Below are 15,477 nucleotides of genomic sequence, written 5' to 3'. Positions count from 1 at the left end.
CTAGAAGAGAGGGCTAGCAGTCAGAGCCTATGTCTTCCACCTTGGAGTTATCTCTCCGCAAGTTTGCCAATTTGGGGGGGCTACATCCTGCTTATGTCCTGCCTTCCTCTCTTCTCTCGTTTTTAAGAAAATGCTACTGCTCAGCACATTTCTTCTAAGTTCAAGAGTCTCCTTGCTCCTTTCCAAACCAAAGGGTTCACAAAATAAATAATTATTGCATGACTACTCTAATTTCAAATTGGCACGCTAATGTAAGTCAGGGCAAGACAACTTTCTCCCTGGATTCAAGGGCTGCGTCCAGAATGAAATAACTTCTCACGCCCAGGATTTCAATGTTAGCTTCCAAGTTCCCAGACCCAAGTGACCCAGCAGGACACAGCCACAAACCTCCACACTAACACATCTGCACCAGCCGCAGACTCAGAGAAGGAAAGGAACTGGTGTGGCAGGCGACATGGGCTTTTCAGAAGGTGTACGTGTGCACTGAGGAGCCCCAAGAGCTGCTGGTTTTGGTAGTCTGCACTATCCTTGTGCCCTTCTGCTTGTCCTCCAAATTTCTTACTGGAGCCATTAGTGGGTAGCAGGCTGGCAACATGCCCACATGCACAGTGAGGTGAATCACCCATCCTCCAAAGTCAAACCCCAAAGAATAAAAAGAGATAACTATGGAGTAAACTGGAGGTCACCACCAAGCTTTCTTGCAAATCAAATGAGTAAGGTATTACACTTACTTTAAAATACCGCAACTCCCAAACACCTTGTTCAATTTTCCACAAGCAATGAAAAAGCTTTCTACCATGGCAAATTCCACACATCTCAGGGAATGCATTTAATTTCACTAAAACCCAGTTACTATTGGGTTTACCATGTCAATCCAGTTTCAAACCTTTTTTGGTTAAAGATTTGTAACCTATAGTGCCAATGACAGTAAGATTATCTAACAAAACTCACCAACAATGCTTTGCTTTGCAGAATTGCCTACACATTGAATGGATGATGTCTCCGAGGCAATTCAGAGCTATATGATGGTAGTGGTTTTGTTTTGTGGTTTGTTTTTTTTTGGTTTGTTTTTTTTTTTTTTTTTTTTTTTTTTTTTTAAGAAGTTCATTAGAATTTTTCAGTTGATATCAACAATTTATTACTGCCTGTTTTCATAGATTCTTCCATTTCTACAGTACAGCAGAGGAAACGTGAAGTGAAACTAGCTTCATTGTAATGAAAAAGGGATCTCAATTTAATTCACTTTGCTCCCTAATCAAAAATGCACAGAGAGCACGAACTAGGGAAGAAATATGTAAAGTGATGCTACAATGTAGCATGCACAATTTAGAATCTCGTTTCCTGTAGAAGCGTGGGTTACAAATCAGAATGGAGAGTACACACATTATTGAGATTACTGAAAAGTTGTGGGCAAGGCTATGATTTGGAAGCAACAACCCTGCTCTGTCTGAAACGAAATTCAAAATTCCCATTGATTTTGCTGACACCTTGGCTTAGATATTCTTGAAGCCTGATCACAGAGCATAATAATACATATATAGATGCCTGGAATGACTTGCTATACATCTTGATGTAAAAAGAGGTTACAAAACGAATGCAAAGATGACAGACGAGCCTCCCCTCTCCCAGCCAGGAAAGCTTTTATTGCCATCTCTTCAACACTTTCACTTCTGCCAGAACTCCCCTCTGCCCGCGTGGCCCCTCCAGCTGTCCAAAGTGTCTCCTCCAGACAGCACTGCTGAGCAGGCGGAGCGTGGATTAAACAGTATTAGATGTTCTTTCTGTCATTTTGTTTTCAGTAATTTAGAAAATTATTTTTCTTGTTATGGATATTTTTAAATGGGGTGAGGGAGATATTACAGAAAAACTAAGAATCTCCAAGATCAGAATATATCAGAAGCTCAACAATACTTAACATGTCTCTGTGACCATGAATACGTACACAAACACACGCACATGCATGCACACACACATTAAGATTAAAGTCAAGTCTTTTGGAGGAGGCTCACAAAAAAAATAAAAAAAACATGTTCAACAGGAAGAGTCTGTTTAATGTAGGATTTAAGCAAGGCTCTTTCATTTGCATAGTTCACTTACAGCAACAGCAATTCATGAAATTCTCCCACAAAAATTGTGCTATATTTTGTCTAACGCGACACATTCCTTGCAGATCACAGTGCCTTTCTCATGCTGTTAATAAGATAATCTGTTACATGAGGCTTACAAATCCATTTAAATTGATTTTAATTAATGAATCAATCACTAGCCACTGATGACTTGGTCTACAGACAGCAAGCAATTCAAAGCCCTAGGCCTCTAATCCCAAACCAAAATCCACATTAGAGCAACAGGATATCTCTCTGATCGATAGTAACATGAAGATGTTCAGTTCATACACATTTAAAGTGTATGAACTTGATCAGAATGTATCTCCAGATCTTATGCATTACAATTCCCATATTCAGGACTGTTCAACTAGGAAAACAATATTAAATCATTTACATTTCTTTGCAAGTGAAATAAATGAAATCAAGCACAACTATAACTGCTTCTAAACTTTTATATGGTTTTTCCACTTGAAGGATTTTTTCTTTGTTCTTAAACAATCAGTTGTTTAACATTACTTAATAGAAAATTGCACTTCATATGGTCGCAAACACTAACAATGGCTTTTACGTGTGCTTTGATCCTGTGAAAATTCACTGCTATTTTCCACTGCTAAAGTGCTTAAATTTTCCCTTAAACAGAAAACAAGAAAGAAGAAAGATTTCTGTCCCAAAAGCAGCATGCAGAAGCAGCGTGAAGAACATCCTTGTTATTTCACTAAGTTAATTATTATAATTATTGTTATTACAAGAAGTTAATTACAATGCAGTAAGTTAAATCCACAATAGGTGGTGTGATGCTGAACACTGCAATCCCCAAAGCATCAGCACCTGGCTCCCCATAGCAGAGGGGACACACCTGAGTGAGGCTTCTTCTCCTGTGTACACAAACAGCTGGTGCTCTAGCACAGCATCTGTGAATAAAGCACCACTTAAACTAGCCAAGAGAAAGGAAGAAATGATGCATGCCTCCCAGGGAGCCTCCTTCCTGGATATAAGCATCTAGCCCTTCTCTCAAAGGCTACTCCTTTTTCTTAAAATGTGACAGAGAAGCAAGAGTGAGACAAGCCAGCTTGCCTCCAAAAAAGTGTAGCTGTTTATATAGCTACATTGTGCTAAGCCCAAGCCACTCTGCTCACGTGATGCTCTGCACTGCACAAGCTTGATGGCCCAGATCTCTGCTTGCCTGGGACGTAACTCTCTACTGAGCTCCCTCGCCTGATGTAGGCTTGCCTCCAGAAGCAGAGCAGCAGGTACTTGGGGAAGTTTAGTATCAAAAAATGAGACACTTCCTGTACCAGAGGAGTTGCTGCTGAGAGAATTGCAGTTATGGACCAGTTACTCTGTGTACATTTTTTTAAATGCTATCTGCACTTTCATGGCTCAATAGCATCCCATTAAATATTCTAAGAAAAATCCCGATCCCCCCCAATTGACAAAGCAGGTTGCTTGGGTGCTCGCTGCCACGCTGAAAGTCCCAGCAACCCACCTCAGGCACAGCTCCATTATGACAAAGCACATCCAGCGGCCTGTCCCTGGACAGATGCTACCAGCCCTACTGTGGGAAAAAAGAGCAGCTGGCATGGGCCATCGGAAAAGTGTCCATGAAAACTGTGCCGATACAAACCTGTCAACCAGCAGAGAAGAGACTCTTCCTCTCCCCCAAGGGCAACCTTACCCATAACTCAAAACAGTCCCTCAAAGGCTCCATTGTCATTGCCTGAGCAAGACCCTCTCTGGGTCTCTCCCCGGGGCATGGAGTTGCACGGACAGAGGGAGGAGGTGGGAAAAGTCTGTATTACAGATATGGGTCTCCACATGAAAAGGATCTCAGCACTCAGCTGCCTTCAAGGTGGTCTGTGTTCCCTCCTTTTTCCCCAGCCCAATCCTCTTCCATACTGCCTGACAAACACAAGGCTCAAAAAGCACCACACTGGACACCAGTATGGGATGACCCGTGTCAGCCATTTGGCTCCAAAACTCTGTAAGTGGCCATTAGTTACACTGAGGTCAATTTACCAACACTGAACTGCACCAGCTAAGAAAGAATCCAACTTGTAGCTTGCTTTATTAAAGCAATTTCACATTATTATCTAATACAAAAGACGTTGTTGCCTAATGTGCAGTAACCATTCTGCCTCTTTAAATGAAGAGTTCTATATTTGTTTTTAATCAACACTGCATATACAGTTTAACCAATGCTGTCAAAAGTAGCTTTTTAATGCTGTGTCTCACTAATTTATTGCTCTCAATACTTGTGTTCTTCCCAGTATGTTACGAACAAACAATTTTTTGGAGGGAAGAACAAAAAGAGTAATTAAAGAAGGTAGGTTTTATGTGCTGCTAATTAATTAGAGAGTTAAATTAACCAATAAGTACAAGATACCAAACTCTCTTTCATAATATTTAAGAAAAACAAAGGGTTGAATACTTTCCAGGTGTAAACACATTAAGATCAACGTTGTACCAAACCTGAATCTGGCCCAGTTAGCTCAAAAAGGTAAATAGTGCATGCTCTTGCATGGACGTCGTAGTGTACAGGCACTCCACATTGAAAGAGGCAGATGCTGGGGCCAACAATGCTCCACTGACATAGAGACAATCAATGTGTCCTTGATTATGAGGAGGCAAACAGTTTTCACTACAAAAAAGGAGACTGAAAAACAAATCATGTGTTTTTATTTTACAAGTTCCAAGTTTGGGTTGGGTTTTTTTCAAGCCCTTTTGGAGCACTGAAACAGAATAAAAATAGTTTGTTGCACAAGCATAAAACAAAGTAACTGCTAAATAAACATTTTAAATTTACTCCTATGTGTTCAGTTCTCATTCCCATTACTGTTCAGGAGTTGTATGATATCACTAAAATATCTTCCCGTTTTCTGGTAAACTGATTAGATGGGTTTTGTCCAAGAATTGTGCCATAATGTGTTCCCTCTATTTCATATTCTGAATATCCCTGCTGGAAAATGTACTGCAGCACAGAATGTAGTATATGCCAATATATCCTGACATTCAAATCAAGACCACAAATTATAAACAGTTTCAGCAAATTGACTTGAGTGCCTTTGTTCCTCAGACATACATCTTCCTATTGCTTACAAAAGCAGCATATACTAACCACTAACACTGCTATAGCCAGTACTGGGAAAGGAAGTTATTGAAGCCTGGATTTCCTGCTTTCAGTCGTAGCCAAGAACTGTGAGGCTTGTAGTGGTTTCAGGAACTGACTCATCTAATGATTCATGGATAAGATACTGGTTTTAATATATTTCTGATCATAAGACTCAAACTTCAAAAACAGTGATGCTTAATTTTTATTTTAAAGTAAAAAAAAAAGTACATAAATCAAGTAAACAAATATTGTCATGGGACACACTAGCTAATAATTATAAATGTGTTTTACAGTGGACCCTGTTTTTAAAAAATAGTATGTTAAACTTCCTGGAAATTCATTTCAAGAGAACATTGACAATGAATTCAAAATCCACTGTCAAAAACCCAAGTGCTTTTGTTGCAATCCTGATAAGCTGAAATTCAAGTGGAGGACGGGTGGAATATCAATTGCATTTTTAGATATATCCTTAGGTACACATATATCTACTGCTACATGTTAATCAATGAATCCTAGAGCTACTGTTGTTAATGCACGTGGTTTCTTTAGCTGTGTATAAAAAGTATCATCAAAAGATCGGCTGGATACAATACATTTGTGTGTTAGAAACAACAGGAAAATTTTGTTTCAGGAGTGACTGGAGCTGCAGAGGTCAATCTTAAAGCAATGACTAACACTGGATCATAAGCACTCACAAACACATGCATTTTGTGCTAATTCAGAATTCAAAACCAGCCATTTTTACGTGTTTAGTTCTTCCAGAGGGAAGCATGCCCTCCAGTGCATCAAAATGCTTTTTGCCCACAACACAAATCTCATCAGTATGCTGTAACTTGAACTGCCAGGGGCTTGCACCTAAAAAATAGCTTGTGATGGAAGCTTAATTCTGCTAGGCTCATGTATGGAAAACTACTGGTTTACTTTTTAATTTTTGAACTGCAAGCTGCAGCTAGTCACACACTATGTACAGTGTTGCGGGGACAGAGGGGGATGTTAGCATTTCTATATTTCAGCATGTGCACAACTAGCACAAAAAAAAGAAAACAAAATGCATGTTGCTTGGAGGAAAAAAAAAAAAACAAACCAGCAGTTAAAACAGTTGACAAGAAAAGGCCAAAGTGCGCTCAGTGGCTGGCAGTCATTTTATGGCTATAGTCCTACAGCAGATTTACTTAGATGACGTCAGTGGCTCCAATCCAGCTTTTCTTTGGTAGCATTTACCACTTGCCTCTTGAAGCCTCCACTATGCTACAGAGCAGTAGACCATAATCAAAATTCCCTTTGTGAAATAGAGTTTACCTCAGGGCACAGAGGCATTGCTAGCTGAATTGCAGGCTCTTCACCCTGTACTGCATGCCCAGAAATAAATAACCTACAATACTGTACTTTCCTTAATACAGAAGAACCATTAAAAGCAGCCTGCTACCTAAAAAAGGGTTCTTTAATTTGTTTCCAAAATCTCAGAGGCCAGAATATTAGTTAATTTTCCAAGCAACCAAGAACTATGATAATTCTACTACCCTTTGGACTTCTTTGTATTGTTTTTAGAGATTTCGGAAGATAAAGTTATTTATGGTTCATTGTTTCACCAACAAAAAATATTACTAACACTAGAGGCTAAAGTGAATTGGTATAGGAAGCTGCGTGTTTTAAAATTGTTGTTCAAATGTGCCTCTTCAACTGCTTATCTACAACTGGTCAGTAAGCATATAGTAAATATGCCACTAAGCAGAGCAAGAAATTACTATGCATAAATAATAGTCAATTTAAAGAGCAAAATGCACATTATTTGGAGCTATAGATTGCCTATCACAAAACAATGACTGGAACCAATGAAACACTAGTAAAGCCAAGTCAAGCAGCTACCAAATCAACTAAAACTTCACAGGCTCTGAAGTTTAAGCAAAAAAAAAAAAACAAAACATGGAAACCCCACAATCATATGAAAGATGCATCTTATTGTACTAAATAAACATAATTAGTTATGTTTTAATGGCTCCATCAGTCCAAAGACAACCATACTCATTATGGGTGATAACTAGATACATTAGTGGACTGAAAACTGCCTCTCACAGTTAAGCACTTAGAAATTACTTATAGGGAAGATGCACACATGCCTCACAGAGAACTCAAGTCTCAATACCTCTCCTTTCCTAGACTCTTCGCTTACCTTCCCCCCAATCACACCAGAATGAGAGATCACAGGTCTAATCTGCAATGAGCCAGAACACAAAAAATGCCATTATCATCCAACTGCATGAGTCACACCATGGACCTGAACTCTAAATCCGAATTTAAAACAGATTTAAAATTTGAGGTAACCCCCCAAACCAGCTCTAAGTGGACAGACATTAGATTTCATGTCCCTGCAGAGAAACTAAAAGCCTCTGTTAGCAGCCTTAGATGCCAAGCCTAGGGCAGGAAACCTTTGTTGTTTTCTGCAGGTGTCCATGTCGACTCAGGCACAGCGGAGAGGTGGGAGCATCACCTCCACTTCACTGCCCGCCTGGTTGGCCTCCAGGTGCTCTGCCAGCTCCTGCATTTTTCCATGCAGTTCATCTGGGTGGACTTCAGTGGGGCATTAAAGAATGGCCACTGTTACGGACTGTCATATTTCTCTGTTCCAAAGGAACAGGAGAAAAATTTTCTTCCCTTTGACCTCCTTTCATTACTAAAAAAGTGGTGTCAGCAAACCACAGAAGATGATTGTGAACTTCTTTGAGAGAGAATCTGATCCTTTTATTGGTCATTAAGGATCCTGGACATGAAAGGCGTTGTACAAGCACAAGTGGTCCTTTCTTTCCAGTAACCAAGGCAAGGAAGGAGTGGAAGCAGCGCGGCAACTGGCATGGGCAAAGAGACCCAACAGCGAGACCACGTCCACGAGAGCAGCAGGAGGGATAGGATAAGGAGGACCTGGCAAGATGGATAGCAAAAGGAGGGAAACAAAAAGCCACCATGATCCAAAGGAAGGAGAGTGTAATCAAGCGCTGCCCAAGAGCAAGCAAGTGCATACCCAAGGAAAGAGGAAGGTCCAGGCAACCAGAGACAGATGCGGTGCCCTGTAAGGAACAACGAGATGGAGCCTGTAGGGCAGAAGACACAGAGGAATGTGCTGCAAGGTCAGAGGGCAACGCGGACAGACATCACTGCGGCATTGAATGGAAGACTGTATTTATGGTTTGAGACTTTTTCTGCAACAAAATAATTACGGCGAAAGAAAGACGGGGGTAGGGGGAAGATGGAGGAACTTCCATTGAATCTTCAAGTCTACTACAAGGCTTTCAGTTGATTGTGGGAAAAGCAGAAATAAAAAAAATAAAAATCTTCAAAGATCAGCTGACAGCAGATATAGGGACATAGTTGTTTTTAAAGGTTACTTTTTTTTGAAAGAATAAAGGTAAAATCAGGGATGTGGAAAATGAAACTGTTTAGAGTTCTGCCTTTTATTTTAAACTGTACACCAGCTTTAGGACAAAAAATGTGTACGCATGGTGGTGGTAGATTAAATATGAATAAAACTCCCATTCTCCCATTAATTAATGTCTCCAAACACTATATATTTTTTAATTGAGATACACATAACAGAGGCTTTAATCCACTAAACCTCTATGAATTTACCTTTTCTTCCAAAGTCTGTTCTGACATTTTCTCCCCTCAAAACTGAAATGTCATTCCTGAATTATAATCTCCCAACAGAAAGACAACCATGTAAAAAAACATGCCAGCTAATTCCAAAAATAAGCACCATTGTTCACGGCACCATGAGGTGAATGAATGGCGAGAGATTCCACCAAGGGAATAACTGCGATGTCTATAATGTTAAGGAATAATTTGGCACCAAAAATACCCAAGGCCATACTGGTTGGTGATTCAAACATGAAGCATATCAAAACACTACTGATAAGCTAAATTAACAGATAGCTTATCTGAAGCATATACTAGCCATATGGTGCCACAACTTCTGTTGCCTGTTGCTGGCATAACAATAGGCTACTGCAGTCTTAGACTGGAAGCACTATTTGACAAACTGTCAACAGCATTTTTATTTTTTTGCAGAGCTCTAGGGCAATGGCGCACTCGCCTATTTGCATTTTTTTTTAAACAGGTGAACAAAGAGTAAACCAGATGTCAACTTTAGAAATCGAGCTGTCTGGATCAGGAGATTTAACAGAGGCAGGCATACTGCTACAGCTCAAATCTAGACAATGAGCTTTTCTAAAAACACTCTGGCCTAGGGGAGTGGCTATTTAAAACACTTGGCTTCTTTTATTTCAGCACTATGGAAGTGAATTCTGCTCTTAAGTGCCAGCTCAAATGAAGTCATTTTGTTTCACTGGGGCTTTCTTTGCATTTTAGAAATGTAGCATGTACTGTAGTAAAGGAAAAGACAAGTATGAAAAAAAAATTCTGATTCTTTTTCAGCTAGAAACTGGGTAAAATGGGGGGGGGGGGGGGCGGGGGGAGCGGAAACTAACAATTTGATCACATACCAAAAAAAAAAAAACCAAAAACAAATTTAAAAAAATCTGTGAAAGGATAATTCAAGTGCAAGTTAAATAAAATTTATTTTCCACTCATTAAAAAAAAAAAACACCAAACACTTTTGAAAGCTTTAGAAAGACCTGGTATTTACAACCCCCTCAAGCTCCACAAAGACAAGGTGTGAATACTGACCGATAAGGAAGATTTACAATGGGACTTTAATACGTTACAGAAACACCATCAGTCAATACAAAAAAAAAAAAAAATCATGAAAGTTGTCTTCCTGCTTAATTTAAGAAAATGAAATCTTTGTTACTTACATATTATTTGAGGAAAAATCTTTTAATAACAACACAGTAATCCACTCAGTTAATCATTTCAAAAATGGACAAAATAAAAACTACTATCAATCAATATATAGTAGATCTGTCTATGGTATTCAATTATGAAAATGTGTTTTTAGTTGTATTCTGTAGGAGTGTGAAAGACATAATGAGAAAAATAGATAATTTTCTGTTCTAATAATCTGTTCTGCTTTGATAAGCAGTTATGGGAACATATTTATTTTCTGACTTATACCCAGCTAAGTATGTAGCATTTTTAGATTATCTTTTCAAATTGTTCTTGAACATTCTCAGTTTAAAAAAAAAAACCTCCTTTCATGTTAAGTTGAGATTGCACTTGAACTCTTTCCAAAAGCCAGAGCTGTACTGAATTATGATAATTAGAAAGCTGTGCGCATAAAAGGCAGCACAGTTGATGCATTTAAAAAAGTTCATGCCAGAGAATATAAGTTCAATATGTTCTCACATAATTAACATTTCCCATCATTAGCAGCAGTTTTCAGTTCATGTATCTGTAAAAACAACAGCACTCGTCATTGTTTTAGATTCCCAGTCAATAGCATTTTAATAGTTTTACACATAATCCTAAACTTTCCTTCCCTTCCCCCTCCCAGCACACTGAGATTTCACATTCTATCTTCTGACCTGCTAGCAAATAAACTTGTATTTTGTGCTTATACGCTTCTGCTGCTGCACAGACTATCTCCGATTCGAAAGTTTAGCGAAGAGCTAATAAGAGCTAGAAATCTAAGAAGGCCATTTGGAAAGGTACAACAGGATACAGAAGGAATAATCACGTTGTTCCAGTAAACAATGACTAGAAGACAAAGAACAAAAACTTGTAGGTGATACCTTTGACTGGATGGGAGCCAAACTAAAATGGGCTGCCTCTGACGAACCCAGACACAAGCTGGACAGACTAGGAAATGGGGTTGCAGCCCTGCACCAACCGGGCAAGCATCTATAAACCCTTTACACACTCTGCGGATTTTCACCACGCTCTTGACATATGTACAAAAATTCATCTAACAAATAAGGGCATGTAGCACATGACGGGTTACTCTTTGAGACATTCATAGACTTCCTGTGTAGAATATCTCAAATTAGTTGTTAGGAGCCAGATTTTGACACAGGCTCATTGCCTTCTTTCTCTTCCGCTTCTTCAATCCCTGTATTTTAAAATTAATATAATTCTGGTGGAACTTTAATAACCTGATATAGTATAAAAGTTGCCGAATCTCTATCAACACAAAGAGAAATTTTGGCTTTTCCAATAACAAGGTAAAACTCTCAGTGATTGCAGTGGGATCAGGATTTCATACAAAAACAAAGAGAGGTTCGGGGTATTCAATTAGAAAACTCCTAGCTGAATTTTACACAACAAATCTGAGGAGCAGATTTGAAGTTGGTGCCTCAAAGGATTGAAGTCTGCAAATTTTCACTTTCTTATGTTTTGGAAATGAGCAATCATTAAAACCAAACACAGAATTATTCCAGGAAATATTATTCCATCCTTGTTCCACTTGCAAAAGTCAAAAGGAGTTTTGTGCAAGAACAGAGAGCAAGATATGGTCATAAAGTGGGAATTTATTGCAGAGATTTTTCTTCTAAAAATGTGTCTTCAGTGTGGCTTAGAGTCAGTTGGCTTTACAATAAATAATGCCATTAAACCGTTCATATATCACACGATACAATTTAAATTATACAGTACTTGCATAAACTGCCACAAAACCTCTAACAGCCATTTCTTTCAGGGAGATGATTTACCTCTTGCAGGTTCTAAAATTTTGTGAGACTCACTTAAATTATTTTTTTTTAATAGTAAATGACTCTAGTTTAGGAATATAAAACATTCCTACTTGAGGCCAGCACTAATGGCAAAGTGCAGCATGGTGACAAAACAGTAATTAAATCTCAAATCCCAGAAATAAGTAACTACTATTTCTCTCATGCAAAAGTGTCCCCCTCTGATGAACTGGGGATTTCAAAATCATGTTTAATGGGCCAATTTGCACCCTCATTACAGCCAACATAATACAGCAACAGGCCATATGAAGCCGACGGAATTAACCTGAATTTAGACCAGAGTTTTAAAAAGTCAGTCCTCACCTCATATTTGCACATGCTATGAATAAGAGCACAAATGGAATGAGCGACCAACTTTTAATAGAAATTTGCCTGCAAGTTTTAGACAGATAACGAGCAAAGCAGAACATAAGCCCCGTACAAAAATTTGAAAAAGCCTGTGTGTCAAATCTGATATTCTTTTTAATCAAAGGTACAGAATAGCACCCATGTCCTTCCTTAGACATCAAATATCATACTAACCATGTACATAAAGCATATGCTGTAAATATCTTAGTATTTCATCCAGCGAATGTTTATTCCTATGAGTCATCCCAGCCACTTTAACCTGAGTAAGGATTGGATCTAGCAAACCTTTTCTTCTTAAATACATGGAATCACTTCAGAAAGACAGTTTTTAAACCACCTCTGGAAAGATATAGCATCAATACTATCGTCATGACGAAATACCAGATGAAGAGAGTGATGTATGCATGTGTACATACAGGCAGAAACCATGCGTTCAAAACGTACTGTTTGAAGGTAACCTTCTCCCAAACACACATATTCAGAACTGTACACAAAATCTTCGTGTTTTGGAAACAGTCTTAGGCACCTTCCAATAAAATCAGATTACTTCTAGCGAAATTGTTCCAACAGTGTAACCATCCTACTTTATAGATTGAAAACTGACAACTATATCATAATACACAAATACATATTTTTACCTTTCACTTTTTTTCTTTTTTTAAATGAAAGACACCAGAATTTCTCTGTAGCTCCAGAAGTCTTTATTATACTTTTGCCTGTACTATATCTTGAAAGTTTCCTTACAGTATGATCTACAAAGGTAGCTTAAAAAGAAAGAAGGAAGGAATCTTTTTTCCCCTGCATGTGATTTAACTGAGCTTAACTTTTTCAGGCATGGACAAACGAAGCCTAAAAACCACTTTAACGATATCCAAAACCACTACACCGTCCAGCAACAACAACAACAAAAAAACACTAGTTACAAATTATACCAAACATGTTACACACATGCTCACACATCTCCACACATCACAATATGCTATCATTTCTTAGCTGGAAACTCACGGCAGGTCTAGTTCATAATTAAGTTTCTGTTGTTCTTTTTTAGTTGTTTAATTAAAACTCCTTTAAGCAGAGGCTGCCTTTACTAAGACTCCTGTCAAATCAACATTTTTCCTCTGCTTCACTGCTCGCATACACCCCACTCAGCACTGACTAAGAAACTGTACAGAATATAAAACCGTAATTTGAATCTCAGGAGCTGTTGTTACACTCTCCTGGGTGCAAAGGCTAATAATATTTACTTCACCAAAGCAGCGTATGTAAAATTGATGCCCAAAATACACCTAACATGTTTAGCAATAAACTCCTTTCCAAAGGTACTTCTAGATTACCAAGAAGAAAAATTGAAATAAATCCTTTGCATCCAAAATTTCTGCTTGGTCAGCTGATAAAAACCTGCAGCAGACAAAGTGCAGAACTATCCCTACTGGTATAAAACATGCCTTATGACCTAATTAAAAAACAGTCCAGTGTGAAAAGACATGTTTTACCATGAAGTGAAAAATAAATGCACTTCAAAAAAGTTTACCCTTAATAAAAATCATTTCATGATTTTAAAAACTTGTAAGTTCAAAATATGACCCAAATATAAAATCTTCAATTTTGTATTTTAAGAACATTCACATTAATTCCTGTATTTCTATTCCCAAATAAAGTCTGCATATGTGTGTGTACATATAAATGTATACACACACACACACATATATATATACAAACAAACATGCAAGCTTCCCTCCCGCCCCCAGAAGTAATTTAATATACAGGTCTGTGTCATTTTTGATAGCACCATTTTACCATCAGTACAATCTAATATCCCTGTAATGGTATTCCCCAACTATTTATAGAGACAGAATACATCATACATTACAGACATGCATTCCCAATCTAGGGTTATAAGAAGAATCCTACATAATTTTAAATTAAGTTCTAATGTAATTATAATAATTTTTGTTTTCATATTCAATTGCAGGTAGCACTTAGTTATTTACATGAATTTTCCTGTAAGAGGCATTCCCACAGAGATTTCCATACTAGATGTACTGCATAATAACTGAACATTCAGCTAGAGAAAATAGTATTTTATCCATACGGCTCCAAACTTTGCCATTATCTAGGTTAGATATCTCTGTAAAACCGCTAACTGGCAATACTGCGTTTCTAAACTTTATCAGCACTAAGGGAAAGCAAATATGCTTCTGTTAGACAGGAATACAGCTGTATAGGTACTTTTTTTCCCTGAGGCTCTGCCATTTCAGCTTACATTTCTTATATATACTATTTTACATCAGAAAATGCCAGTACAATCTGATGTTTCTTGGCCTTTCTTTCCCAGATGGTGTTCAACAACGAACAGTTAAAAATTACTGGGAGCCATTTACATTCAGAAAGCGTAGAACAGAACTGCTCCCTAACTTTCCAGCACTTCTGGAGGTCACTTTTCATTTTTTCATATCAAAGGCAGGCACTTGTTTCTAATAAGTTAACAACTCTCCTGAGAAACATGGGTGGCTGGTATTTCATTGTTTCATAAATATTTTTATACTGTAACACCATTCAACTTAAAACAGATTTCAAGAGGAGAAAAATCATGACTAGGATTATGTTCAACTGAGGTAGGAGCGCAAACTTTTTTACTCGGTAAAAATAGAGGGGTTTTTTCCCCCTCTCGCTTTATTTCTCCGCGTTGTTTTTGTTTAGTTGTTTGGAGGGGGCCGCTTTGTTTTAATTTTGTTACAAAAGCCGTACTGTATAACTTTTTCCCTCCCCCTTAGAAGTGTACTTCCTTTGAAAACGCTCCTTCTGTGAACAAAGGCTGCCACCGGCCCTCCGCATCAGCACTGTGGACATCTGTAGAATAGATCTCTTTAAAACGTTACGGATAAATAAAAACCCCTATGGTTCCTACCGAAAGGAAGTTTTCCAGGGACAATCTCCTCGGTGTTGTTGTAACTGCGACTTTGTCTTTTTTGGATACAATGTTTCTGCTGACTCCCGAAAATTTTCCACTTGAATGTGCAATTAACCAGCAGCAGCGGCAGCAGCAGCTCTGGAGAAGGAGAAGAAGCAGCGAAAAAGGACATTCCTTCTTTCATCTTTTAGAGGAAAATAAAAGGGGGAAGGAAAGCAAAACTCGGGGCAGCGCACCGAGCAGAGCTCCGAGCCAGGCCGGGCCGCTCGGCAGCCCGCACCGCCGGGGGATTGCTCCTGAGGGCTGCGAGCGTCTGCGGCGAGCCTGGGGCTGCTCCTAACTTCTTGCTTCCCCGTGGAAAAAAAT

General features: G+C 38.5%; 1 protein-coding gene across 1 annotated transcript in view; it reads right to left on the bottom strand.

Annotated features, from left to right (window-relative positions):
• TEAD1 (TEA domain transcription factor 1) overlaps positions 1 to 15,200 on the bottom strand; it is a 155,649-nt gene extending 140,449 nt beyond the window's left edge. The window contains exon 1 of the mRNA XM_075163198.1: positions 15,109 to 15,200. The gene's annotated coding sequence lies outside the window, so the exon portion shown is untranslated. The remainder of the gene's footprint in view (positions 1 to 15,108) is intronic.
• Between the last annotated feature and the right edge of the window lie 277 nt (positions 15,201 to 15,477).

Source organism: Calonectris borealis, chromosome 14, assembly GCF_964195595.1.
Source record: "Calonectris borealis chromosome 14, bCalBor7.hap1.2, whole genome shotgun sequence".
NCBI classification, from domain to species: domain Eukaryota; kingdom Metazoa; phylum Chordata; class Aves; order Procellariiformes; family Procellariidae; genus Calonectris; species Calonectris borealis.
Note: the sequence above shows the minus strand (reverse complement) of the source record. Positions and strands in the feature narration are given on the sequence as shown.